Source organism: Canis lupus, chromosome 1 (assembly GCF_003254725.2).
Source record: "Canis lupus dingo isolate Sandy chromosome 1, ASM325472v2, whole genome shotgun sequence".
Classification (NCBI taxonomy): domain Eukaryota; kingdom Metazoa; phylum Chordata; class Mammalia; order Carnivora; family Canidae; genus Canis; species Canis lupus.
Window position 1 is genome coordinate 75,824,143 of NC_064243.1, and position 7,434 is coordinate 75,831,576.

The following is a 7,434-nucleotide window of genomic DNA, read 5'->3' on the forward strand; positions in this document are numbered from 1 at the left end:
CTTCCTGCAGGTAACCCGGGGAACCAATGGGGGACCCCTGGGGTCATGACCTGAGCCGAAGGCAGACGCTTAACCACTGAACCACCCAGGCATCCCTGATGGATGGATCTTACAAACATAATAGTAAGTGAAAGAAGGAAGACAGAAAAAAATACAAATAGTATGAGTTTATGCAAAGGAAATTTGAAAGCAGGCAAAATTAACTTCATTGCATATTTTAGGTGATAAAACTCAAAATCAAATATATGATTATTCTGAAAGTCATTTTATTATCTCTAGCAGATGGAAGAAGATTATGATAGGAAAACACACAGTTAATAGGGTCTTCAGGGGTGCTGAGAATATTCTATTTACTGATCTTGGATATAATTCTATCTCTACATAAATATGTCTAAAATGTATATATATAATGCATTTTCCATCTGCACTGTCCATTATATATCACAAAATTAATTAGTAAAAAAGGGAAGGTGTTTGCAAGTATCTCTTGTTTTAATACTCTCCTTAAGGCAGTTCTATGGTATGTTAGAAAATGAAAAGGATCCTAGATCTCAGTCCCTGAGGTAAAAAAACAACTATTTAAATCCTTCCAGGAAAAACTAGGTATCTCTCTCTCTCTTTCTCTGACTTATGAATGTGACTGAGTGTCTTGAAGATTCTAAATGTCCATTGCTCATTTTTGTGATTTAAAAAATACTATCAGGGAATTTTTTTTAAAGATTTTATTTTTTATTAATGAGAGATACAGAGAGGCAGAGACACAGGCAGAGAGAGAGAGAGAAGCAGGCTCCATGCAGGGAGCCCGATGCAGAACTCGATCCCAGGACTCCAGGATCACGCCCTGGGCTTAAGGCAGGTGCCAAATCGCTGAGCCACCCAGGCGTCCCCACTATCAGGGAATTTTTGAACACCACATAAGTTTTAAAAGTACCCTTTAAAAAGTATAAAGGCTGAAATGGGAATACTCTATGTTGAGTAGTAATCTGTGACTTAAGATCATAGTGATGTGTTGGTTGTGACTTTTACTGGCTGCTGAGAGTTGATTGTGTGCCTTTCTTCCCAACCCCAAAATCGGTGATATTGCAATCACATTGATAGCTCGAAATTGGCCAAGAAGGGAATATTTACAGCATGGATACTGGCAACTGATAAATGCTACAAATCAACAGCCCCACCTCCACCCCACCCAGCTCATCAGCAGGCTTCTGCTTGAAGACTACAAGTGCTGAATATAAACTTTTCTTTAGAGAAATCGAATGTGTTTACAAACGATTTTGTCAACAGCCTAGTGCCTCCTGAGCCTTAAACAAGAAAGCAGCTCAAGGAAGAGAAGTTAACTGAAGGAAATCTCAGAAAATAAGCAATTGAAGAGTGGAAAATAAAATAGAACAAACAAGATGGCACACATTACACCAAGCCCCTGCCACTTTCCAATAGTGTTGCTAAAGAAAAAAGAAAAATCATTGCAATAATACCCCCTTCTTCAGGATGCCTGGGTGGCTCAGTGGTTGAGCATCTGCCTTTGGTTCAGGTTGTGATCCCGGGGTCCCAGGATGGAGTCCCACATTGGACTCCTCACAGGGAACCTGCTTTTCCCTCTGCCTATGTCTCTGCCTCCCTCTCTCTCTCTGTCTCTCATGAATAAATAAAGAAAAATCTAAAAACAAAACAAAACAAAACAAAACAAACCCTCTTCCCTTTTGTTTGGTCAACAGTTGATTTCCACATCCAACTGCTCACTCAGGAGAGAATAAAACAGTCCTCTGATCTTGGGGGTAAAACCATGGGGGCAGTTTCCCCTATTTCAAATATCAGGCAATTTGGGGCTAATGTGTTCAATATTTAATATAAAGTCTTTTTTCTTTGTCCTGGCTCCCTCAAGCTGTTTAATAAAGGTCCCTACAGTTTTATTGCTGTTATATTAATCAGAGATTCAGAAGTATTACTTATCCAGTCTTTTAACTGGATGGAAAATTCTCTAACTTTTCTGAAGTGAGTTGCAGATGATTGTGGGATGCAGCACCTTCAGCGAGCAAGTATCTGTCTACTAGGAACTCAGTAAACCCAGACTGTGCATTTTGGCTGTGTTAATGGTGTACCTGACGATAGTCATTTAGTTGTGCATTGCCTTAGTCTCTGCAAAGTCTTAGGTCTTAAATACTGATGATACTACGATTCAGAAGGTTTGGATTTATCCTTTGGAGCCCTTTGGAATGAATGCAGTGTTGAAGAACAATGTAGTAAAATAGATTTAGTAGTCCAATTTCAAATGACAAAAACACCTTTTACAGGTCAGTGATGTCTATGTTCTCTTCCCTTTCACTGGGACACAATCTCTTTCTCTTCTCATGTGTACTTAGTACTGATCCCAATAGATCTAGTTTCCACTTTGAACAGAAGCGACCCCTTTTGAAATATTTGTTTTACCTCCCAGTGGCTGGCCAGCAGCTCCCAAAGCATGCTCCCCCCTCCTCCCTTCTCTCTCCCTTTCTGTTTCTCCTCCCCCTCTCTCCTCACTCTTATGGTAGCTGGAACAGCAGTGAATTTAAAGGCATAGCATTCTTAAAAAAACAGCTGGTCGTTATGTAAGTTATTTTACAGAGTCTAAACTCCTACAAAAAATAGGTCTAGGCCCAATCTACCTATCCTGTAAAGTTTTCATTGAATTATCAAATCCAGCCTGTATTTACAATAAAGATCTAATGACACTTAAGTTCCCTAAAAGATGTATTTTTTTACACTTAAAAAAAATTCAGATACTGCCCAATACTAGGAATAGATACTACACCAGTACTAGGGCACAACTCAGCTTCTTTGGAGGTTGAAAAACAGTATTTGTGCTGAACATTTTTAGCTGTGTTTTCTCCATTGATTTTTTTTTAAGATTTTATTTATTTATTAGAGAGAGAGAGCATGAGCAGGGGGGAGGTGCAGAGAGGGAAAAGCCGACTCCCGCTGAGTAGGAAGTTGATGCAAGACTCCCAAGACCCTGACCTTAGCCAAAGGAGGATGCCTAATGGCTTCACCCACTGAGCCACCCAGGTGCCCCCTCTCCATTGAACTTTAAAGTGAGGAGTATATTGGAGGTTACCAGGCCCAGCCACTGCATGAATCCTCTGTAACATCTGTAATGTCAACTTTTTGTTTGGCTTTTACGTGAACATTCACACAAGTCCATTTGGCCGATCGTTAAGGACCTCTAATTATTAAAGGCTTTTCCTTTAGGATGTACTGAATCTGCCTCCTTGTCATTTCCACGCATTGGTCTTCATTCTGTGCTCAGAAACCACATGACTACTCATCACGTATTTGAAAGCAACTTCTATGTTCACACTCAGACTTTTTCTCATCCAAGTTGGACTCTCCCAGCTCACCCAAGGTAGTGGACTAGAGCGCGTAGGGGCACAGGCTCACCTGGCTTACGTCCTGGGCCGCGGCGACTTGGATCCTCTACCTCTGGCTCTCACGGAAGGGACCGGAGTCCTTCGTCTCTGACCTGGGAGTCTGTGTCTTCTGCGCATGTCTCCCCACGAAGCTGTGACAGACCCACGTGGCAGCTTGCAAGTTGGCAAGGAGAGGCTATTAGATCACCCTCAGCTTCACGCCTTTGTGACAACTAGTACTAAGTTTAGTCCTCCTTCAGAAAGCAGTGACAGAGACATGAGCCACATGGGACACGAAGGGGAAATTCACAACTGCTAGGGGCATAAACTTGGCAGATTTTTAGATCTTTGGCTGCTGGCTTGGGAGATGAGGGAGCAGGCGTAGGAGCCTGTTCAGAATGGCACCAGCTGGGCGCCCGGCCGGTTCAGCTGGAAGAGCGAGCGACTCTTGATCTTGGGGTCGTGAGTTGGAACCCCATGTTGAGGGTAGAGATTACTAAATAAATAAACTAAAAAAAAAAAAAAAAAAAAAGGAATTGCAACAGCTGAGCTGTCTTTCCCTTAAGTCTATCATGCTAATCTTAGATCCACCCAGAGATGACAGTAGAGTCTCAGAAGTTTTTTTGTCGTTGTTGTGTGTTTGTTTGTTTGTTTACTATTCATCCAAACTGCCATAAGGAGCTTTGGTCTTCTCCAGTTTTTCTGAGGCAGACTGATTCTTATGGGAAACCATAAGTGTGGCATTTTAGATTAGTATTAAGGCTCTTACCGCCCCAGACTGGGTTTACAATGCTGATGAGGTGACCCGCTGAAGATTGAGAAACAGACCAAAAGAAATATAGATTAAATTCTTACAGTCTGCCCTTCCATCATGGAGAACTTTCCCCTACTACTTACGTTGAATTTAAGCGATGTTATTTTGATAACGGGCAGGTGATGCCTCAGATTAAGCCGGACTTCTCAAAAAAGGTCATCAGCCAAAAGGCAGACCCCCCTCTTCCTCCAACCCAACCTGGGAACTCTGGCTGTGGCCTGCCACAGTTCCTGAAGCTGGAACAGTGTGAGCAATGATGACTCTGCTTCTTAATACAGGGCTGGGTGGATTGAAAACTTTGAAGTCTGAAGCTACTGTCAGTCAACCACTGCACGAATTCGAACAAAGTCAAGGCACCTTGCTTCCTGCACGTAGTCACCCTCCTTAGGTGTCAGAGGAGATTCTCCTGACTGTAGAGAGCTATCACGTAGAGACAGGCTGGTAACTTTGAGGCTCAACAATTTGAGCGAGTCAATAGGACTGATGATTTTGCCCATCAGAGGTGCCAGTTTGGGGTTTGGGACCCAGCCTCTCTAACCCGGCTACTGCATACACGCCTCTTGAAAAGCAGAAACGCAGCTCTTGGCTTTGCTGCTGAGCTCTTGTTGCAAATGTAGGCCTACTTGGCAGAGGCCTTGCAACTCTCAGCATGCTACTTTCATTTTGGGGTGGGTCACCTTGGCCTGAATGACTGTCCGAGTGAGAAGGGCTCCATAAGCCGTGCTTATCAAATGGAAATGGCATATCTAAGAATGATCCTGTTCTGGCCCCAGTGGCATCTTGGCCATGTACAAACAAGTGGGATCCCCCCGGCCCCCGGCAGCAGGACAAACTTTATCCTTGCCTACTGCTCCCTGACTTTTCTGTTGGGAACAAAGCCACTGGCTCAATGGAGCTGTTGAATCACAGTTTCCCCTAAATGCCTGGGTTTGACTCACGGATGGTTTGGCTACACCAAAGTCTGGTAGGTTTCAGAACTGTAACAGCTGGGGGCACCTGGGTGGCTCAGTGGTTGAGCCTTTGGCTCAGGGCGTGATCCTGGGGTCCTGAGATCAAGTCCCGCATCAGGCTCCTCACAGGGAACCTGTTTCTCCCTCTGTCTTTGTCTCTGCCTCTCTCTCTGTCTCACATAAATAAATAAATAAAATCTTAAAAAAAAAAAAAAGAACTGTAACAGCTTTTCAAGCTCAGTGTCAACGTGTAGAAGCCAAAATGGGATACTCAGTGGGCAAAATTCAAGGCCACTCTCTTTACCTCTGCCCAATAGTGCTCTTGTCATATTTGTATTGACTCTTGGGCTGTTGCCAATGGCCTGGCTCTTTGGTCTAAACTTGGAAAACGACAGACTGGCAGATGGAAAATAGCCCTCTTCTTTGGGGACATGAACTATGGAAACCAATCACGGCTGCAGAGCCAGTCACACGGGTGTCTCTTGTACATGTCCCTGGAAGTGGCCATTCTGAGGACACCGACTAGAGTCCAGCAGCCAGCAGAGTCTTGTGCTGCCCTAAGCACCACCACTGCCGTCTATGTCTGTCATTATGTTGGACACAGTCCACACCAACCACAGAGCGGGCGCAGAGTATAGGAATTAATGTTTCTTATGCACAGGCTACTACTGCCTGCCAGATGTGGCCTCCTGACAAAAGGTGACACATTTGTTTCACAGCGAATGAGGCCACGCTGCATGAGTGCAGCCCCCACCTACTCCTGGATTACATTAGTCTTTTGATCCTCCCTCAGGGCTCTTGGTGGTGCCTCACTGTTGTTGACACTTTTTTAGCTTTTGGGGTTAGTGCTCCAGTCCAGTTAACTGACTCTAGTCACACTGCGTGGCTCTTGAAATTAATCTGTGTCATGTGTTAGGCTTTCTGGACCATTTGTGGTCTGACAATGGTGTACTTTTTGTTGCAAAAGCCATTCAACGATGGGCTAATGGCCAAGTTACTTCATGGACTTTCCATGCTTTCTACTATTGACAGGCATCTGGTAGCATTGAGTGTTGGAACAGTTCACTTCAGAAATCAAGTCAAAAAGATTTCTTACTATAAGATTTCTTTCTATATCCCTCACCTCCTCCTGGATAATATACTTTAGTTGGGATATTTTGGTCACTGAATGTGGCTGTCCCCGGAAAGGAATCATGTTCTCTTGGCCACTTCCTAGACTATGATAAGGACAAATGGGTGAGGTGGGGACTTTACACCCCTACTTTACACCCCTACTTTGAAAATCCGGAAATCTACCCTGGGCATTCCTGGGCATGATGTTTCTTTCTTTCCCCTAATGGCAATTGCAGGCCTGCATGGTACACCCTCTTGGTGGCAGTCCTGCCAAAAGGGGGCCTAAGAGATTTGAATTTAATTCTAGGTCAGCTACTTGGATTCTCCAGTTGGACTGACATGGGCTAGAGCATGAGGATAATAACTACATAGCTGAGCACAGTGCCCTCGAGTTCCCTTATAGTGGCCTATGAGGGCCCAAATGGAGGACATAATGGGTCTCCGTAAGTTTTAGAAAAATCTCTTCATCCCTTTTGCACCTTACCTTCTGGACAAAAGGTCTGGGTGTAAGTGGGAGATGATTAGGAAAAAGGTGAAAGGGAAAACACGCCAGTAGTAAGCCTTCCCAGCACCAAGGAAGGGAACATCTTGGACCTTGGGAGGCACTGGAGAGGGAGAGACATTAGTAATCTACCATATTTCCAAGCTATCCCTGGACCTTTCTTCATAAAGGAAAGCACTCAGGTTAGGGTCTCCTGAACTAATACTAAATTTACTGCTGAGTCTGCTATACTTCGCCAGATGGCTCTGACCACACCTGATCACCATTCTCCATAGATTTAACAAGAAACCCATTGAAAATGGCAGGGAATAGCCCAGCTCCTGCACCTTTCATGCAAAATCTGTCAACTCCTCTAGGTATCTTTCCCACTCCTATTCCTTGTTGCTTTCACTAGTCCTGTGGACTGGATGAATGCCACCTGAACAAACAGGACAGTTTCAACTAGACTCCATAAATAAGGACTAGACTCATTTCAAACAGACTGAAGAACCCAGAGGCCTACCAACAGCTGAGAGGCCATAGTGAAGATGTGTCAACCTGTGCCCCCTAATTGCTTGTAGATCACCCTTGAAGGGTTCTGAGAATCAGAAACAACATTTTCTTCACAGGTGCACCATGTGAGCTCCCAGGACTGGGCTTCTTATGTAGAAGTCAGGAGTTAACTTGCTTCCA